Source organism: Ambystoma mexicanum, chromosome 12 (genome assembly GCF_040938575.1).
Source record: "Ambystoma mexicanum isolate Mex_15411 chromosome 12, UKY_AmexF1_1, whole genome shotgun sequence".
Lineage (NCBI taxonomy): Eukaryota > Metazoa > Chordata > Amphibia > Caudata > Ambystomatidae > Ambystoma > Ambystoma mexicanum.
The window spans coordinates 677,077,508-677,100,412 of record NC_090936.1 but is presented as its reverse complement, the minus strand read 5'-3'; the positions used below and the strand labels follow the sequence as shown (position 1 = coordinate 677,100,412).

At 43.0% G+C, this 22,905-nt stretch overlaps 1 protein-coding gene across 2 annotated transcripts in view; it reads right to left on the bottom strand.

Moving 5' to 3' along the window:
- LOC138513043 (zinc finger MYM-type protein 1-like) overlaps positions 1-22,905 on the bottom strand; it is a 244,457-nt gene that overhangs the window by 183,635 nt on the left and 37,917 nt on the right. The window lies entirely within an intron of this gene.

Here is a 22,905-nt window from a genome sequence, read left to right as displayed (position 1 = left end):
TGTGAAAGTTCAGACCATTAATGACCTAGCTGCACCCACCCGAAGTTAGATTGTTCCTTGGCGCCGCAGGGTATTGTGCCAGATATCTGCCTAATTATGCAACGACGACAGAGTCACTATGGCGACTGCTTAAGAAGGATATGAGTTTTCAATGGTCAGGGTAGTGCCAACAGGCTTTTCACCAGGTCACAAGTGCCTTTACGGCGGCCAAACAACTAACCTATTAAAACCCATTGTGGCAGACAGAGATCATTGTATATGGCAGTCCGGTGGGTCTAGGTGCCATTCAAGCTCAAAGTACCGCCACAGCCTCCATGCCACGGCACATAGTTGCCTATGCCAGTAGAGCATTGTTGCCCATGGTGTGTGCATACTTGCAAGCAGAAAAAGAGAGTTTAGCTGTCATGTGGGTGGGTGAACATGGTCTGGCTATTCAACTAACCAGCAACACATGGAGAGACTATTAGAGACACTTCAAACACCATCCCAAGGTGAACAAAACAGAGATAGAAAGAATGGCCAATCAACACAGGGTTGCAGTGTTAGATCAACGGGCACTGCTAAGGGTATGCTGGTTGGTCGTTCCAGTGTCATTACAAAAGAGAATAGTGCAAATAGCTCATGAGGGGCATGGAGGAATTGAGAACACAAAGAAGCAGCTACAAGAGAGTGTGTAGTTCCCCTCTGTGGATGTGCTGGTTGAGGGGATGATACACCATTGCCTTCCATGACAATGCACATCCAGGCTGGATCCTCCCATACCCATGCATGAAACTACAATACTTAAGGGGCCGCAGCATAGAGTTGCTTTGGATTTCCATGGGCACATGGAGACAGGTGACAAACCATTATTGATGACTGATGAGTTTTCACGATTCCCTGCAGTGAAGCAGATACACACAATAGTGTTCGCTCATGTTGCCGGGGTCATTGATCAGGTGTTCAACTAATCTGCATATGGTAAAGACAGACAATTGTCCTCCATTTGAAGGGAATGATTTTAGCAGGTTCTCACAACACATGGGATTTGTTGACCAGAAGATCATGCCTCTCTGGTCAAAAGCCAACAGAATGGCAGAAAGATTTATGTCATCAATCAAGATTACGATCCAAAGAGCAGTGATTGAAGGGATGTCCATCCAACAGGCCAAATGCGGGATACTGAAACATGACAAGAACACTCTGCATGATGCCACAGGAAAAACACTGGTTGAACTTATGGGGCCCTTCCAGACAGGCACATATCTATCCAGACTGTCGCCAGACAGAGGAGAGATGGATGACGAAGTTAGGAAAAGAGACGCCCAGGTCAAACAACAGACGTATTAAGTAACAGAATGAAGGCGGGTAGCCAGACAAAAGGAATTCAACGTAGGAGAAGAAGTGTTGGTGAGACAACGGACACGGAAGAAGACAGAATTGAAATATGCAGTGACACCATTTCAAGTAATAGGGGTCAAAGGGACAGCAATAAGCCCACTGACCACCAGAGACGGGTCGGGGACCGTAACACTATTAAATCAAGCATCCGAGGAGAACTTATTCATTGCAGTGGTATCAATAAGCCCACTGATAGACAGAGATGAGTCAGAGACCCTAGCAATAATAAATCAAACATCTGAGGAGAACTTCCTTGACGCAGTGGCAGCGATAAGCCCACTGACAACCAGAGACGGGCGGAGACCCTAACAATAATAAATCAAGCATCAGAGGAAATCTTCCTCATCGGAGTGGCAGCAATAAGTCCATTGACCACCAGAGAAGGATCTGTGACCCTAACATAAGTGAACTGAACATCAGAGGAAAGCATCCTCATCTCAGGGGCAGGGATAATAAGTACACTGACAACCAGTGAAGGGTCTCGGACTGCAACTCCAGTGAAATAGACATCCGAGGAAATCTTCCTCATTGCACTGGCAGAGATAGGTCCGCTGAAACCCAGAGAAGCATTTGGGAATTAGCTAATACCATAAGAGAGTGACAAAATAAACGTCACGTTCAAAGATATGGAAAATAACTCTCAAACACCAGGAAATTTGAGTCATTCTCCTGGTGAAGAAACTGAAGCCCTTCAATTTAGTCAAGAGACACCAGGGGAAGGGATTAATTCCCCCTGGTCCCGAAAGTTAAGTTGCACAAAGGTTTTGTGAGAACCACAAGCTAGGGGAAGGGAGTCATTCCCCATCGCCTCCTTTTGCAAGAGAACATTTTGGGAACACCACCCGAATACCAGGAGAAGAGAGTCATTTTCCTGGAGAAGGAACTTTCTTTTGGATTATTTTGTAGTTGTGGTGTAAGAGATAGAAGTAGGTTGTGACACAGGACGGTGGAGGTTGATTTTGATGGACATTCTGACAATTCCTTTAATATTAGTTTGAGAAAGGGAACCCCAGTTTAGAAGATAGGGATACTGAGGGTGTCTTTCTACTATAAATACATGTTTATAGCAACCAACATGCCATCTTTGTGTCAACTCCCTTCTTCGACACTCTCAAATAGGGCAAATCCAACCCCCTTCCTTGGGCACCGCTACCAGAGGAGATATCCAGGGTGTAGGACCGTCAGCGTTCTCAATGATGTAATTACCAAGCAGTTGTCAAAGTTCTTGTGACACAACCGTTTGGAGGTGAAACGCTATCCTCCTACGGTGTTGAGGGACTGGGAGGACAGATTCGTCAATGTGGAGCTTCACAGTGGCTCCCTTTAGTTTTCATAGTCCTTGAAACAAGTTTGGGAATGCCTCATGAATCGATGGGTTTAACATGGGGTGAATTGGCATACTGGATATCACCTGAACATCTGCTGTTGGCCTTGTGATGCATTGCACCACATTAGATCTCTCTTAGTGGGCATCTATAAACCCAGTTCTATGACTGTTCTATAGCGGAGTAGGCATTGTCCTCTCATGGGGCTTCTCAACACATGAATGGTGGCGGTGGTCGACTGCCCTTTGTGTATTAGTGTGAGTTGAAACTTTCAAATGGACGGTTGCAGTGTATTGGACACCCAATGAAATATATGAAATATTCTTGCCAAAGACCTGAATAGAATCCCATCATATTGATCATTGTCATAATTCAAAACTTCTTCCATCGCCCTACAAACCTGTGTGCACCTTACGATGAAAGCAGAGGACCCCTCCTTTGAGTGTTTTGGGGTCTCTTAGTTGGGGGTCTCCACATAGCCATGTGTAGCGATCTCATTCCCTGCCGACAGTCTGGAAATGACCCTCTGTGCACGGGTGGCACACTGTTGGTTGATTGCTGGGCAGTCATCCGTGTGAAGGAATGCAAACCCACATCTGATCTTGCGGCCAGGCTTGCAAATTGTATGGGCGGTTGGGCCCTCTCAGTGTGGTTGGAAGTTTGTCAGGAACTCTGGATGACTGGAATGCCACTACTGTGGCTTGGTTCTCCGGCTCTTTCATATACTAACGCCAGCTCGATAATAGCATCCACGGCTAAAGACCAATTTAGGAGTTGCTTCCGGAAAGTGGATGAGGAGCATCCTTCTATTATCCTGATGTGGATAGCTTCTTCATCTCAGAAATTAGCAAATTGGCAAAGGACCATTTTCTATCATAGCTTTGTGATAGATTTGTCAATGGTTTCATGTAGAAGTTGGGAGCACTGATTCAATACGTATCTCTCATAGTCTCTGTTTGGTTGTATTATTAGTTTCTAGTTGAGTGCTTTGATGAGTGTCTCATGGGACGTCTTTTCATCCTCCGAAAATGTTTTTACAATTGCTTTAACCTCCTTTTTGCTAGGGTTGTAAATATGTCAGTAGTGGCTGGTGTTTTTTCATCACTCACAGCCCTGATGAAATCCATGAAGTCTTCTAGCCACTCTACCGACTGTGGTGCCTTATCATGTTGTGGCTGCAGCTGGAAAGGCAGGGGCTTCCTAAGGAGCGCAGCAGTTGTGCCCGAGGTACCTGGGCTCCATCATCAATATCTTCTATGGTACAATCCCCTCAGGTGAGCAGAGTTGGTCCCCGTCACAGACTGGAGACGCTAGGTGTCGATGGAAACATATTTTCCAGCCGAATTCAGCATTAAGCAGTAGTTATTGGTATATGTAGCCGGAGTGGCAGGGCCAGTATACGAAGAACTGGCAGGAGTTGCCAGGGTGCCACAACTCACAGACGGGATTGACTGACAGGACCTGCCAGGAAGTATGTAAGGATAGAAGTTGCCAGGACGCCAATAACAGTGTTACGATGGACTGGCAGGATTTGCCAGGAGGGATGCCAGGAAGGATGCAGGAAGGATCCAACGGCAGTACTTGACAGGATGCAAATAATGGTAGTGTAAGGGACCGGAAGGGTGCCCGGGCAGGGCTTGCCCGCATGCCAGATTGTAGTGTGTTGTCAATGTCAGGAATTGCCAGGACATCTTCTTTAGTTCTGATGAGTGGTAGCCTCTCGATCATTTGCTGTGGGGAGTTGGTTTGCTGCAATGAATTGGATGCATGGCAGGAAGCCACGTTGGTCAGGAGATGCCTGGCAGGAGGACCACTTGTGGCAGGAGGTGCCTGATATGTGGAAGGATGTGCCTGGCCTCCAGGAAGTGTAGAGTGCCGTGCTGTGTGAGGGGTCTGTCGCAATGGGTGTTGTAACAGACGCTGTCTTCCCCTCCCAGGTGGCGTACGCTCCAGATGTTCCTCTAGCAAATTACGTAAAAGTAAACTAACACTAGAGCCGGCCAGCACACCGTTGGACAGCAGCAGTGCTCATCTCAGGCGTCAGCTAGCCACAGGCTTCTCTATCATGGCCCCAGTGAACTCTCTCCTTTGCTTACAAGGGCGGCTGCATGCGACCCAGTATGCAGTTGTGGAGATCTGAGTCTAATATTTGGAACGTTCTAGGACCCGAAACATTCACAATACAGCATAGGTCAGTAACTCGTCGCCAAGTTGTTACCGTTAGGTGTAAATAATGGAATGGCACATGGAGAGGGAGTACAATATCTTTATTTCTTTCACTTTCCTCATTCACTAACTCCTGCTTCTCCGTATCCTCTCTTCCCTTTCTCCCCCAATCCACATGATCCTTCTCTGACACACTAGCTCCAGTTGTTAAAGGGCCAGTGTTTCATCTCACAACATACCAGATTTGTAAATCAATCATTAAGCCCACAGTACCTTCTGTATCAGAGATGGTGACCCTCCCAGGTACTATACATGACTTCACCCTCAGCCACTAGCTACACTCCAGACACTAAACATGGTTTAACATCTAGCAACTACATATAATGTTGTTTCTAGGCACTACAAATGGCTGCACTCCCAAGCTCTTTCAGGCACTATAGATGGCAGCACTCCCAGGTTCCTGAAATGGCCGCTCTCCAGGCTCAATTACAGTGGTGTAGCCAAGATTTCTTGGCAGGGCAGGCCTGCCCATTAACGTGGGCCTTGGACTGGGGCCCTTGCAACAAAAATAGATCTCTTCACTTTTATCAGGGCATGCTCCTGCAGACCAGGCCAAGATGGAAATATTGTACGCTATTTTATACCTTTCACCAATTAAAAGACACAAAAAAGGGGCGGGGGATATTTGACTGCTTATACCCAGGATGTGCCACTATATTTTTAACCTTGTTGGCTGCTCACCACTGCGCATGATTTTCAAGGAGGCATCCAATAATCCAAAACAGTGGTAATCTTGAAAGGAACTAGAACACTAAACTAAAAGACACTTGTTCTACCTGAGTATTAGGAGCGCCTTAAAATAAAAACGAGCAGCTGTTCATGAAATATGATCGATATAAAATAAAGTCAAGACTTCCAATTTTCTCTGAGTAGGGAATATTCAGTTATTCATGGGGTTAATTTAAGCTTGTTATAATAGCAGAGGCTCCCGGTGCTTTTCTTTGTACTGCAGAGCTCCATGTGGTAAAGACCTTTTAATATGAATGACTAATTTGCGGATATTGCAGAATGAACATCCAGTACCCTGCAGCCGCAGAACATAACTACTGCTGTAATCTTGTAACGAGGCTTAATTTCCATCCAAGGAAGGCACAGAGACAATTTAAATAATTGCTTTAAAAAAAATGTTATTAACGAAGCAAAGCTGTATGGTGGTTCTGGAGGATTTATTTCCCTCCAGTTCCCAGACCTGGTTAAATGTTTAATGTATCAGTGTATGCTGAGCAGTATTCCAGTAAACCCATAAAAGGCAGTAGCTGACCCCTCCCACTCATTGCCTCAAAAGCCTGAAATCAGACAGGTTGAGCATTGGGGAAATGGTGGCTGCACCGACCTTCAAGCCACAGTCTGTCCACACCACTGGCTCTATAGAAGGCAGTGCTTTCAAGATGGCGGCACTCCTTGCCCTAGACATGGCAGCCTTTCCAGACACTGGAGATTGCTGCACTCTTAAGAACTGGAGTAGGCAGATAACTCATGATCAGAACATGTTTTAGGGCACTTTTTACATCACTAATTCCAAAATCATAGACATAAACTTGACATATTTCCTCAGCTTGCAATGCAGCGTCACAGAGTCGCAGCATGAAAACGTAGAAATGACTCATAAAAGCGAACTGAAAACCTGGCAGCTCTTAAAATGAACCTGAAACAGCAGCGTGTGTACACAGCACACACAAAGCGTATTTGAATAACATTCCAGCTGAAAACATGTACATTATCAAGTATGATGCTTAACGTACTTGCCCACTGTGCAATGTGGCCGGAGCTGACCTGCTAAGAGCAATGCTTCTGTTTAGTGGTAATTCATGGGTCATTAAATGGACCCCATATCTTTAGCAGTCTATAACAGCTATTGTCATACATGCCAAGCAACATGCCACTTTCCATTCAGGAGGTGATAATCCGGTTCTGTTTTTGTCTCTGCTTACATTCTGTGATCTGTAGTCCTGGATTTTTTTTATTTTTATTGTTTGTTTTAGTTGTAAAACAACGTTTTCAAAACATCATGATCCATTTAAATTACGTATCTTCATCTTCAACTTTTAAGACATCATGATTCTTTTAAGTTACAAGAATTTCGTCATTTCTTGGTCTCAAGAGAAAGCCGATAATTGCATAATCTCGAATTCATATACATTAATACTCTTTTATACACAATTCATCAAATTTAAAATTACATCATTACCTCAAACCAAGTTCATAGGAAACATTAATTGACTAATACACATTCTCTAGATACTAAACATTCAAGATTAAACATCTTATAAATCAAGTTTTTTCAAGTATCTTATGGTTGCTAAGTTTAAATAAATTGTCAGAGCATTCACAATCAGTTCCCACATGTTTTGTTGGGTTAATGTACAAAGGTTAACAAAAAAGTTGTAGAAGTACTCTCGTCTCAAATCCTTTAAACTACTGCATTCAACTAAAACATATTTGATGGTTTCAACTTGTTCAGGGATTTTACAGAAACAACAGGAGGTGTCTACAGGCGTCTTTGATCTTTTGGCAACAAGTTGTTTGGTTGGACATAGATCTAACCTAAGTCGCATAATGTGCAACCTAAATTGTGGATCTGGAAATTTTGGTAGGTATGTAGGTACTGTGTCGAGTTTTTTATCTGTGAAAACATCAAATGGAAAGGTCTTATACTTGGTACATACAGTCAGCGTATTATCCCAATCTTTGTACCATAGTTTTAGTTTAGCTTTTGTCGGGTTGTTAATGAGCATATCAAAGTCTATGTCGGAACTTTCCATAGCTGTAAGACAAGCAGTGTGCCAAGAGGTGAGAGAATGGGCAGGATTCATGCTATTGTCTATAGTTGATAATAATGACATGGCATAGCAGTTGGGAGTTTTGCATTTTGCGTATAGCATTAATCTATTCTATTCCACTATGGCCTTAAGTGAGAGGATTCCAACTCATAATGGACAATTTGAATAGGGAATGATTTTGGAATGGGCAGTGCTTTCCAAAAGACTCCCTCCAGCAGATTCCAATCAACTTGGATCTCAGGCAGTTTGGTGTGACCTCTGTAGAGGAGCAGCCAAGTACCCCCACCTCAACTACCTCACCCATATTGCCTATATGTTGGGGAATGCGAAAACCGTGCAGTACCAGTGAGAATACCAATACCTAGGAGAATCTTGGAGGCAAAGTTCCCATTGAGAAAACCGTAGCTGCATACAAGAAAATATGAGGGCCATTTGAATGAAATCCCGGAAGAAGCAGAGCAAATGAACGGCAAAAATGAATGCTGACGTTATACAGAGTTGAACTGACGTGCATAGAAAATCTGCAGAGACTAGAGAATGCAGATATTCTATAAGGCATCAAGAAAGTAGCATGGATAAGTGACATCTTGGCACCAATTTGAAGAAGCTTATGCCATAAAATGGATGAAGAAATCAAGTCAGTTTACACGTGTACAAATGCAAAAGAAACGCAAGCAGACAAAGTAATCCTGAGGCTAGCTTAACAGTGAATAAATTGTGGCAAGTACCAACGTATATATATATATGTATGTGAACAAGTGAAGGATGGATGTTTCCACTACGTATTGTAGCAGTGCTAGACTCTAGAAAGAAGGCCTCATTTGTATTGTGTTGCAGCTAGCAAAAAATGAATTACAATATATCCTACCACTTCTCTGTGTGTGTTTTCTGTATGTTTGTTTTTTGGCGCACCTGTGTGTTGCCCACAGAGCAGGCTATGGGCTGATGGCAGCTACATGCTGACTTGACAGTGGCTCTGAATGTCCTCCATTTTCGGGACACCGAGACTCTGCCATAGGAATCAATGGATTCCTGGACAAAGGCAAGATGCCCACTGTAGCCTTTTGGTCTCTGTTGCCTTTACACCTTGTCTCTCAAAGTCTTGGGAAGCCCTGATTCTGTCCCTTTCTCCCTGACTGGTTGTTGGGTGGAAAGACCATATATGGCTCTGGGGCTGCCTCTCGTCAGACTGACTGGAGCCTTCCCAGGGGCTGTGTGTTGTGGGTAAATCCTTGGGGTGGGCCCTGCATGAATGGAATCTGAAGTCAACTCACATTCTGTGTTGTCTGTGTTTGGTTTTGGTTGTGTGACACAACGCTTGGGCCATCCCTTACTGAAACTGGAGTGAATGCAGTGCAGTGTTCTGAAAGGCTGATTGCTTACTCCAATCCTCATTCTGTGTTTTGGTGTCTGGTTTGGGTGAATGGTCTGCATTCCTGTGAGCCTGACTGGCTGTCTGCCTGCCACAATGCACTTGCGTATGATTGGCTGACTGAGCCTGGCTCTGCCTGAATAAATGGGGAACAAATGTGTATAACTAGGGACCTCTCACTCACCAATTTGCTCTGGAGCTGTAGCTAAAACCTGATTCTTGAATCATGGGTCCAGTCGGAGGAAGGAGTCTGCAGCTGCATTTCCTTAAGGAATCCAAAGACTGCTGAGCTGAACCAAGAACAGAATCAAGTTCCTGAGTTACGAGGGACTATTGTGCACCTGCTACTCTTCATCAGAAGTCCCCTGGAAGCCAGTCCTGTGTGTCTGCCATCTGGAGAAGATGAGTGCTTGGACATCTCAATCCGAAGACCAGTTGTGTCACCCAGGATCCAGAAGAGTGTTTGTGACTGCTGGAAGCCAGATTGCTACGAGTCGCCCAGAAGAGGGGGTACCCTGGCATACTTTTGCTTGACACCCAGAGCTGCTTAAGTACCACCCGATCAAAGAATATTTCAAGGGACATCCCAGCACAATATCTGACCACTGTTTCCGGCCAAAGAAGATCCCAGTTCACTGTGTGCAGAGGAAGGTCTGCCAGTGGGTTTCCCACCACCAAAAACCAAAGAAGATATCTCGAGGGTCCAGCCTTGGTGGAGGGGCATAGTCTAATGTAGTGGTCGGGTCCAGGTCACCAGAAGCCATCCAGTGGTCCGTACTGCTGCTGCAGCACTGAAGAACCAAAAGACGGTAAACTGCGAAATCCTGAAACCTGACACCTACTTTTGTCACTGTACCCGTCACCACTGAAAGGCATCCAATGTCCTCAAGCATCTTATCCTCTTCAGCCAGGCCTTTTCGGAGTACACAGGAAGTTTCATCTTCAAGGAACATCCACAGCCGGAGTAATGACCTGCCAATGGAGACCACAGCGAAGACCAAAAGTGCTGCCTTTCCAACACTGTCTGGTTCCTTGTTTTCTACTGGCCTCGGCATCACAGCAACTCCTTCTTGGAAAGGAGGTCCATATTCAAGGGACACCATTGAGTGAAACCAAGAACCTCCACCTCTTCGCTCGCCTATCAAGGCACCAAAGGTACTGTGACGAAGAAGAGCATCTTCCAGTCTCAGGAATCATCCAGGTGTCCTAATTCATCTTGGATACTGTTTTCCTGTGGCATCTCAGGCACTTTGGGGTGGTGGAACCTGCAGATGTAAAGCAGAACATTATTGAAAATGTTTGGACTTGGCTATAATAGACAAGATAAGGTACACCCTAACTTTTACCTTACAGGCTGCCCAGGTGGAGGGATCCTCACACAGTATCACTATTTGGGTCTAAAGAAAGTATACTGCCTATGTTCTGAAACTAACCCGCCTTTCTTCCTTGATCTATGAAGTTACGCCTTGCTTAGCAATTCACATGCTTTTTAGAAACTGTCAGCAGTTGGTGCATTATTAATTATAATTGGTTATTTATAACGCGCTTAATACCCAGAGTTTGTGATGTCATCTTTGATGTCATGGGTGTTAGTCTTAGCAGTGCACGCTGGTGGCACAAGTTATGGTTGCTTAGCTTACCATAACTGGGGAATTTCTGAGGTTTTTCGGTTTTAATTGTAACATTAACATGAATAGGTTATTATTAGTCCAAATTAACTATAACGTCCCTTTAACAAAGTTTTTGCACTGAATTTGATAGGTTTTTATTAGGGCAACTGAACCATACCGTCCCTTTAACAATGTTTTTTCACTGAATTTCATAGGTTTTTACCAGGATACACTTAATTTGTATAGATGTACCATACAACGCCTGTCCACAAGTCTGCAAAGTTGTGACGCACCTTTAATTAGTTTGGGGAGCCCATGCCTGTCCACTGGACACCTGAGCACATGCGTATCTCACCCCCTGGGTCGTGCGAACACGGCCCCTGTACGGCATGTCTGGAAAATGTGGTGACATACTTTCATTGGTTCGGGGACCCCTGCCCTGTCCGGCGGAAACTTGGGGGCAAGCGCATCAATTCCCCCCATTCTTACGAATGGGCCTGTTCAGCATGTATGCACAGCGTTGACGTACTTTAATTAGTTTGGGGACCCCACCCATGTCTGGCAGACACCTGGCCACATGCGCATCTCATCCCCCGGGTCCTACGAACACTGCATCTGTTCGTAAATGTCCGCCGCACGTGTGTCACACTTTTAATTAGTTCGGGGAGCCCAACCCTGTCTGCAGGACACCTATGTACATGCGCACAATGGATCCCGTGCAATGGGTGTCCTACGAACAGCCATCCATCCGCGAACGTCCGCAATGTCACCATATGACCACACCCATGCTGAGCGTCGGCCCTTATTCATGGACAGGGTCCGGGCCCCAGAACAGCAGAAAAGTGCTTCTTTGAGCAATCTATGGTGTTTTACTGTGAAATTTCACCCTTGCAGAGGTCCCAGACCATGGCCCTGGCCATCTGGACACTTTTTTTGAGCTTTTTGAACCCACTTTGGGGTCCAAAATATCTGTGCAGGGCGTGACTGTCTGCAAAGCGCTCCACAGCACCCCTATAAAAGGGTACACCCCAGAGCTGCACCTCATTCTGTTTTTGGCTGTTCAGGACAGAGCAGTGCTCCAGATGTCTCCTTGCTGCTGCAATTGTTTTCTGCTGAAATCTGCTGTGCTGTGCTACTTTTGCTGCTGTGCCAGAACAGTGTTCCAGATTGCTCCTTGCTGGAATTGCTTTCTGCTCAATTCTGCTGTGCTGTACTACTTTTGGAGCTGTACTATACTAATGGCATCCATGGCTGCTGCTGGGTCCTCGGCACCAAACCCACCCCCTCCACCACCACCACTGGGGAGGGGAAGAGGGGTGGTGATGGATCAAGAAGAAGACGACAATGACATAGTGGAAGTCCTTACTGCCAGCAGCCACCGTGAATATTGGGTGTGGAGGCTCTTTACCACAGTTCGAAACATGCCCAAAGCTTGTGCAAACAAGGTGAAATGCACTGAGTGCAAGTTGGTGCTCAGTTTGCTGACACGTCTGCCCACAGCAAATCGTAGGACATAGAACAAATTTTACTCCTGCCAACTCTTTTGAGAACAACTTGTGCAGTGGCCCAATACAAGCCATAAATAAGAATATTGGCTGGGATCTAGGCCACCATACAGTTGGCAGTTTGTTGTCCAGTTTCTTTTAGAATTCTCTTTTGTCTACTTTGATCAAAAGTTTGAAGGAAAACCCACATTTAAGTTTTTGTGTTTGGTGTCTCTTGACTATTAACCTTCTAACCATCGAACAAATGCATTTATATGTTTGTTATATTGCTTTATGTTTAGTTGTTTATGTATTATTTACACAACTATTTCTTTGTTAAATAAATATTTTTTATGGTTTTTCAATCATCAGACTACCCTGTTTGCTTTCAGAGCCTAAAAATTTGAGTAATACCTTTGTAGTACACTCTGACAAATAACTTGTTACTCGAACTAATTATTAATTAAACCCACAGCAGTGCAGACCCTCTTGTTTTAGTCTAGTTCTTAATCCCTTTCCTCACTGCTTATGGGATAATTCCCCCCTTTTTCTTTGTGTTAGCTCAGTCGCAGCAATCCAGGCTCGTACAGCTACAGCACCACCTCCATTGGGCGACACCTGAGGTCGAATCACAAGGCGGCAGTTCGGAGGGTTGTCCCCTTCGAACAAGGCAGTAGGTTGAGTTCCTCTGCAGCATGCTCTGTACCTGCTCCTACTACCACAAGGGAAACTCCTGTGGGGCAGCGGATCCCTGAACCAACCTTGCAGGCCATATAAACCATAGCAGACCCTTACCTTTCGAGGGTCACTGTATTGTGCATGTACTGCAATGCGGTACTCTGCAGGGGGGTGACATTTTGCACTGCTTTCGAGGCTACGGTACGGGAGCATGACAAAAACTGCCACCTACCTAAGTGAGGCCCACCCAACATCTTCTGCTCTCCACCTGCCCTTTCTTATCCCTGTGGTTGATGCCCCGTCCCTAACCTCTCTTCCCTTCCTTCCTTGTGTGTCATGTATAAAAATAAACTAAAAAAATCCAAAACAACAAAAAACAAAAAAAGGCTCTTTTCAGAGCCACCTTTGTCAGTTTAAAAATATAATTGCCAATGAAATGGCGCAGGCCGCTGCACAGCCTGTGAGGTCCGCGGACAGCACGGTAGTCCACGGACTTTCAAAAAAATGTAGGTGGTGGCACCATCAAAAACATTTCACTCTTTTCTGGGACACAGTGATGGCTCTGCAAAGAGTCTTTTTGTGGTGTTTGTTTCTTTTTGGAAGGGTTGAAGTGACCAACACCTTCTGGAAAATGCTTGCAATACTTACAAAAAGGGCTGCAATGCATTTTGGATATTTTGCAGAAAAAGCTGATTGCCAGCATCAGTAGGATGGACTCCATCTCTGAGAAAAAAATGTGTGCTACAAAACGTAATATTTTCATTGTGGAAGGAGGACATACCAACATCTCTCAAAATGATGCAAACAGCCTTGTTGACATTGCGCCTCGCATTATCCATTTGCGGACCAAATGAAGAAGAACACAGCCACATCTGTCTCTGGGCAATGCGAGAAAAAAATACTCGGGAGTTTGGAAACATGTCCATGACTTTCCTAAGTGCCTCCTTCATCGAAAACTGCAGAGAGATTCCGGTAACATGTCCTAAGCTGTTCCCTCCGCAATGAATAATAATAATGTTTGGATGATGGTGCGTCACCAAAGTGGCACAAAAAGGAACCAAATTCAGCCACTTCATTCCACGCACTCCATACCAGTGCACATCCACATGATGGAATCCAAGATGTGCAGCCATTCCACAGTGTTCTGCATGCACCTCCAACCAATGTATCCAGGAGTCCCCCAAAATCCATACACTCTGCATCCTGAAAGACAGAGCCATAACCATAGCCATCTGCACTCCTCTCACCAAACAGACCTTCTGCCACAGTCTCTCCTTGCACACCACACCCACGAAACCTTATTGACCAATCCCCTGGCCTCCACAGTCCCATTTCTAAGCATGCCATCCTCAAAAGACCCGGATGTGGCACGTGCGATCTGCGGACTACCGCAGTGTCCGCGGACATATCATGCATTGCACAGGGGTGGGGGAACACATTTTAACCAGGGTATGGTATTTCTTCTTTAGTGGTGGCTCTGAAAATAGTATTTTTTTAGGTGCTTCAAAAAAACACCTTTTATTTTCTATTTTTTAAAAAGGTTTTTTATCTTCCTTTCCTCCTTATAGCAGCCTCTTAACAGCATTGAGTACTGTAAAACTATCCAAGATTTCTGCTTCCAGATTCATCCACATCTCCATCCATCAACACAAACTACAGATATGTATATTTTTTGTACAGTACATTTGCAACTCTTATATAAATGCCTGTGAACAGGGTACCTGCCACTTACCCTGCATAACCTACTCAAAAAGGATACTCTCATTTTTCCCATCACCTATCATCACATGGCACTTAATTTACCCATTTCACCCATTGTAATGTGCAAACTGTTATTCTCTTCTTTCCTTCTGCCATTTTTACAGCCACTTCCCCCACTAACACACGTGCTATAAAATTCCTAGAATGCACACAGAAAAGGAAAACTGCATATATCTTACTAAAGCAATGCACGATTACTTAAAAAGCAAAGAAATGTATGTGTACATTGAGAACAGTGCCATTTGTAAATGTGGCTAAATAAATCAAACAACTGAAATTATTTCTCCACTCATGTAGTAAGCATCTGTTTGCAGAAAAGTTAATGCAATTCCACACACGGCAACATTCTCCTTTCCAATCTGTACATCTTTCCAAGCCTTTTTCTCACCCTACTACAACTTGCAGTAATCCATTTCCAAACTAAATAGTGCTACAGCAACACACACACTTGCAAATGTTCACCTCATAGGGCACACTTATAAATACACTACAGAGCCCCTTAGCAACAATGCTGATGCTCCCAACTCCCCATTCATATACAAATCTGTCCAATTTCACACACACACTAACTCTTCCTGCCAAGACAACCTCCTACAATTTTAAATAATTTGCTCTCCAAGTGCAATTACTATGCCATTAACACACATATGTACTTACTTCCTTCTTTCGCAATTGAAGTGAACATCACTCTCCTGAAAGCCAGTGGCGTCTCAAGTGGAAAATAGAACCCAGAAGAAACCTACTCTCAACATGCAACAAAGTAAGTGCAATACTGTCAAAGTGTTCTGCCTATTACTCAGACAGTCTGAATAAAGGTTTATTCCCAAGAGGGGAATCAGAGTAAATGGAATAAATCAATTTAAAGTGCAATGTAACAACATAGTAATTCAAGATATCTGTTTAGTATCAATTTTTACTTGTTTCCAAAGCACAGTGCTCATTTAGTATCTTCTGCCTCTTTGGTTATACTATAGGGGACCCAGACAGCTACAACTTGTTGGGATGACACACTTGTGTAACGACATGACCCAGTCTATCCTTTAATGTAACATACGGTATGTTTATTACTCTTTATACACCTAGTGGTTCTTGCAATAGTCTATTTTTTCTTACATTTGATTTATAATTGTTTAGGATGAAGATTCTGCTATAGCGATATTAACTCTTGTTCCTTGTTACTTTATAACATGATTGCAGACTCCTTTAATTAGTGTACTACCTTTTGCTTTAAGAACTTATATGATTTATTGGATAAATCACTGTCTCTAAAACATTAAGTCGATATCATTATTATGTAAATTGACATTATTATTATTTTGTATATACTTCTCTAGAGTTACTGTGATTGACACAACGAATAACTACAGCCCCTGATGAAGAGAACATTATCTCGAAACGCGTTGGGCATTTGCTCTTTGAAAAATAAATCCAGATTGGATAACCAACTTGTAGTTGAATTGATGAATATGTTTCGATACTAAACAGATATCTTGAATTACTATGTTGTTACATTGCACTTTAAATTGATTTATTCCATTTACTCTGATTCCCCTCTTGGGAATAAACCTTTATTCAGCTTGTTTAAGCGATTAATAGAGTGCAGGGGACGGGAGTTCCCTAATAGGGTTCTTTTTTGTCTTTGTGTAATTGTACAACCCATATGCCAGGGTTGATTTCTTTTCTCCCCTGCACCTTGAATTACTCTTAAATAGATCGCTCTATTTCATAATAGAGTACCATATACACATTGAAGTCAGTTTTACATTCTGAGTGTCAGGTGTGTTCTTTCCAGTTTATTACTCAGACAGTGCAATGTTTTTGTATTGTAGGCTACACAATTCTATCAACCCAACAACGTTTGCATCACTCTTACTCATTGCACCTCAACAGGTGCACACTTCTTGTTGTCATCGGAATGCCAGTATAGTAACAAACAGATACAAATACAGCCTTCCCAACCTAAAGTAACAGCCTATTACACAATCACACACCTCTATATGTATGCCTACCCTCATATTCAGACACTCATGCACAGTGCACACATATACATTGCACAACCTCCAGACGCACACTTTCCTTTTTCCTCCAACAGACACTATAGAATGCCTACCAAAAAGCAACTCCATAGAAAATAATGCAGAAATAGAGCAGATCAAACTAAAAGCATACAAAATAGCCATCCGCCTCTAGCAGAATTTGCACAGAAAGTTTTTAAAAAAACATCTTATACGGTCACTAAGGAACACTGACGCCCCCAACAGGAAAGAAACTGTCACTCCTCTTTCAAAATGTTAAAATAAAAAGAAATGTACTAAGAAGATTGCAACTACCACTAGTGTTAACAGTGCACCTACACAAGGTAATCAAGCCACAAGTAAGCATTCCATAAAATGTATTTTACAAAAAAGTTCCACCACAGAGTCCTTCAGAACCTTATGGATACAGGGGAGAAATCAGGCTCAACCCTAAAACTTACTGCAGAAAACTGATCCTGCAAGCTCTCGTAGACAGTGCAATGCTCCTCAAAAGAAAATTCTTTATATTAATTTTAAACAGAATGAAACCACTAACAAAATTAATTAGTAAACTACAACCAGTACTTCGCAACAAATGCAATATCAGCATATATATCTTTTGAAACATCTGTATAGGTCAGTGGAGTCACACCACCAACACAGAGCCATATTCCAATGAAGAAGCATACAAACAAGAACAAACAAACCAATTTGCCATACATAGCAGTGGGCGAGGGTGTGTAAAGGTAGACAATACCATTATGGAAGAAGAAACACTGCTTTCAAGAACATCCCCAGCAAACTTAGCATCAACTCTTCATTCCACTGAACCAATCCGCTCCATCTACAAATGGTCGTGCACATTAATGTGTAACGTGCCAAAAATCTATAACATTTTTGCAGCAGTTCCTCAATCAGTATGTGGAAGCCAAAGACAAAGCAAACATTTAAATACTACAAACTATGTACTCCTAACCAGTGCGAAAATACACAGGACTACGAGGATATTCATTAGCCTGCATTTCTGGACCTGCTTGCAAAAGCACCTCCCACCATATCAAAATGTTAGCAACAACACCATTCTACTGTAAGAAATCTGCAAAAAGTCCTGCTTTAGCACTGGAGCATTTAAATGTCATTCTCCTACATGGTACAGCCAAAGAACTGCTCGAAGAAATACACCACATACAAAGCAAAGATTTTGGAACTAAAGAGCACTTACAAAATCCAATAACTTTAGAAAACAGTAGTGACAACCTTGCAGATGTCAACCTTCTATTACACACATCCAAAAAAGAAATAGCAACGTTTAAAAGCACAATCTGCTGAAGTACCAAACCAAGTATGTGTGTGTTGTCATAAAACTTTTTATACAAAGTGCACGAAAACTGTAGATATAATGTACAAAATAGAAGACAATGAGGAATCCATATGGTTACAATTAGCTCTCTTCCTTAAAGCAGAAAACAAATACAAAATTACTAACCCCTCAATACTGTGCACATACTGCACTTCAAAACTTGACAATAACAAAATGCCTTCATGGGCTATCAGTAATAACTTGGAAATATTCCCACTGCCAAAACCACTACAACAGCTGAATTTGTATGATAATGGTGTGTTATTTACATAGCGCCTTAATACAAAGCACTTTACAGAGCAAATATTTACATACACTATCACCTAACCTAAATTGGTACTCATTTATCGACCTCAGAAGGATGAAAGGCTGAGTTGGCCTTGCCGGGATTCGAACCTGTGACCTGCAGATAACGCTCAGATCCCAGCAGCAAGAGCTCAACCCAATGAGCTATCTTACCATTATAATCCAAACAGTACACCCATTTCAAGCAATAATACAACTTCAACCAAAAACAGCGAAGTTGCCTCCCTCTGAATTACTGAAAGGCATTTGTGGCAAAGTAGTTGATTTGCCATTAGAGCTCAAAGAAAATGTAGACACTCTAGGAGTGCAACGGCCAATAGAACAATCTTTGACTTTCCTGGTGAATGGTGTACCTACAAAAGACAAAACAATTTGGCAGCAACTAGTGGACGTAAACAAAGTTAGAGAAGCCCTGCAATATCTTAAAGACAACAATGAATACTACAAAGAAATAAACCTAAAGGTAACCACCGAATAATTTAGGACTCCTCAGCGACTGGCCAATTTGAACTTCTAAATCCTACCACAGCCTCCAATATTTTAGACCACTATACAATTCACCCACTGCATTCCAAAGACACCATAGGCGATGCACTGGAAACATATCAAATGTGGCAAGCCAAAGCATCTCCAATCAGTATATGGGAACATTTTAGAAGCACTAGCCTTTTCTCTAACTTTTCCTACTGTAAAAGTTGCAAGGTACGATGAAAGATGCACACAAATAACAGCATCAGAATACCACTCTTTACAAATGTATTCTAAAGACTCCAGATTCAGACAAAACGTGGAATACATATTCTGCCTCCTCTTTGAAAGTGAAGTAGCAATTCTATGTTAGGGGGTTGCACCCACATTGTAAACAGGTTCCAATTTTTAAAACATGTCTACTACACAGCTACTTTAAAAGGTGCAAGAGAAAGATGAAGTTTTACAGTCAAGTATTACAAATCTCTTAGCAAACATGCGTGGTACGAAAGAATACTGGTTCCGACGGCACGGAGATGGACGGTGTATGCTATGAAATTTTGGCCAACCCACATGGTTTGTCACTTTAAGTTTGTGCAGATTATGCATTGGAAGACTTGCACACTTTCCTACGCATAGCAAACGAAAACAAAGCAGGTATAGACATGAAAACACCAGGAGAACTCTGCTCTATTGATCCTGTAAAGCAATCAAGGTACTTCCATCATCACTTTATTACCATGCTGCACTTCATTTGTAATAAAAAACTTCCTCCCCTCGGAAAAGTGGAACACTTCTTTTGGAGAAAAGAATATCAAGCCAGAGGAGCACCACACATCCAAATGCTTTTGTGGATTAAACATGCTCCTAAATTTGGTCAGGACAGTGATGCAACTGTTTTGCAGTTCATTCACAAATATGTCACTTGCAAAATCCCTTCAGAAAGTACACATAGCGACCTACCTGCACAAATTGTGCAGTTTCAAAGGCAGAAGTGTGGCAAATATTGTTACCGCAAATATAAAACCAAAGACAAATACTATACCAAATGCCGCTTTGGTTTTCCTAGACCAGTTTCAGCAACAGGACAAGTAAACAGCTTCATGTCTTTGGATGGAAACAGTGTAAAAGGCAAATCACCTAAGAAAACATACTGCATAAAAAGAACCGAAGCATCAAAATACATCAATGATTACAATGCAATTATTGCCCTCCTATGGAATTCAAATATAGATGTGCAGTACATTGCAGACAATCCCACTGCAGTTGCACAATATGTCACAGCCTACATAACCAAAGCAGAGAAAACAGAGATGAAAGACCTCTGGGATGACATATCATCTGACAAAACACTGTCACAGAAATTGTACAGCTTTAGCATGAAAATGCTCTCCCATAGAGAATGTGGCTGCTATGAAGTCACAGACCGATTAACCGGCACCACCTTATATGGGAAATCTGAAAACATAGTGTGGCTGAGCCTTGGTCCTGCTGCATCCAGAAAAAGCGTTCTCAAATCGTACCAAGACATACAAACAATAGCCAAAAATTATCCCAACAACCAGGACATTTTGAAAAACAACTTATTGGACACATACCACCCAAACAAGAGTACTGCTTTGGAAACCATGTGCCTATACCACATAGCCCAAAACTTCTCATACAAAAATAACATTAAACTAGATGAAAAAAGGTAAATACATAGTTGAAAGTTGTGAGGGCAGCCTGGTTAAACTTACCAAACACAGCCTGATTAACCATATGAAGCTGTCATTAAAAACTCCTCAACACAAATAGCTGTACTACATGGCCATACTGCAACTTCTTAAACCATGGAGAAAAGAAGAAGATTTATTAGACACCAATGCCTCCTATGAAGATGCTTTCAATGCAAGTGAAAGCACTATAACAGATATAAACTTTACGCAGTACAAAAACATGTTGGACAATGAACGCCAACAAGAAGAAGAACTTCAAGCACAACTAAATATAGGCACTCCTGAGAGCAGTCAACCTTCTCTGACAGGAAGCCAAAAACCACTTGGACAGCCACTCATACCAAAAGAGGCAGGTTTGTGTTGCCTCCCTCCCTGCCTGCAGCCCATTGGTCCGTGCGCCCTCTTGATGTGGGTTTGGCATGGGAAAAGTTAAAAGTGCACCGGAGCATTTAAATCTCCTAACCAGGTGCTTGCAGCCCCATTTGCCTGCCTCCTCTGCCACTGGTCCCTTCAGGTGACTCAAATCTTGTGTGTATGTGCTCCATTTTGTTTGTTTCTGTTGCCCTTGTTTTCTGCCATCCCTGTTGTGGTTCGTGTTGCCTCCCTCCCTGCAGCCCATTGGTTGGTGTGCCCTCTTGATGTGCGTTTAGCTTGGGAAAAGTACAAAAAAAAGTGCACCAGAGCATTTAAATCTCCTAACCGGGTGCTTGCAGCCCCATTTGCCTGCCTCCTCTGCCACTGGTCCCATCAAGTGACTCAAATCACGTGTTTATGTGCTCCATTTTGTTTGTTTTTTTGGCCCTTGTTTGCTGCCATCCCCGTTGAGGTTCGTGTTGCCTCCCTCCCTCCCTGCAGCCCATTGGTCCGTGTGCCCTCTTGATGTGTGTTTAACTTGGGAAAAGTAAAAAGAAAAGTACACCAGAGCATTTAAATCTCCTAACCAGGTGCTTGCAGCCCCATTTACCTGCCTCCTCTGCCACTGGTCCCATCAGGTGACTCAAATCTCATGTGTTTGTGCTCCACTATGTTTGTTTTTGTAGCCCTTGTTTTCTGCCATCCCCGTTGTGGTTTGTGTTGCCTCCCTCCATCCCTGCAGCCCATTGGTCTGTGTGCCCTCTTGATGTGCGTTTAGCTTGGGAAAAGTAAAAAAAAAAGTACACCGAAGCATTTAAATCTCGTAACTAGGTGTTTGCAGCCCAATTTAACTACTAACTACCTCCTCTGCTACTGGTCCCATCAGGTGACTCAAATCTCGTGTGTATGTGCTCCATTTTGTTTGTTTTTGTGGCCCTTGTTTTCTGCCATCCCCATTGTGGTTTGTTTTGCCTCCCTCCCTCCCTGCAGCCCATTCGTCTGTGTGCCCTCTTGATGTACGTTAAAGTTGAACTTAGAAAGTGTGCCCTAATATCGTCACTGTGTTAAAGTTGAACTTAGAAATATGCCCTAATAGCGTCACTGTATTAGAGTTGAATTAAGATGGTATTCCCAACGTCATTGAACGTGCCCTAAGAGCGTCACTGTGTTAAAAGTTAAATTTAGAAGGTATTCCCAACATCATTGAGTGTGCCTGGTCGCATACACTTTACTGATGACCACAATTTCACACTACTACGCTTACTCTCTTCTATACACCACCATTCAACTAGAACACAGCAGTACTATGACACAGTCGGTAAAGCTGTTCTCATACTAACATGACTCATCAAACTACCCATCATCCTAACAAAACACAGCTAGCTAGCACATACCGGCTAGCTTAGGCGTCTTCTCAGGCCTAACGCAGCAAGAACTCAGTCTGGATGTCCACCCTCCAGACTGAACACATTCAACTGATATCCTCAGCACCACACCTACCGCTAAGAAGCAGCTATCATGCAACAACCACACCAGCTGCACACATACCTGGTGTGCCCACGCACTTTACGACTTTCCCTCTCTCAACTGACTTGAACTGCGGTTCCCAAGGGCGTTCAATCTACCAGAACCTTGAGATCATACCAATGATACATAAGGTGTTACACAAATGCAATATAACATAACATAACAGAATTAGCCATGACTGAAGTAGAAAACAACGTGTCAGTATGAGCAATCTACAGAAGACTTTGCTCTACTGAAATCACAACTAAACAATGAGCAGCGTACCATTTTCCTAGAAGTAACTAAAGAAATTGAACTTGGTGTGCAGCAAAAAACTAAAACCTGTACCTGCCCACACTATACACCTGTACTGCTTTATTTAAGTGGTCAAGCTGGTTCAGGCAAAATATTCTTAATAAAAATCATCGGTAACTTCCTCCAACAATTAACAAACAACAAGCTTTCAGCTGTTGTAACCGCCCCCACAGGTTTAGCTGCCTACAACATAGGTGGTGTCACTTTACACTGATTGCTACTCCTTCCAGTAGAACACCAAAAACAA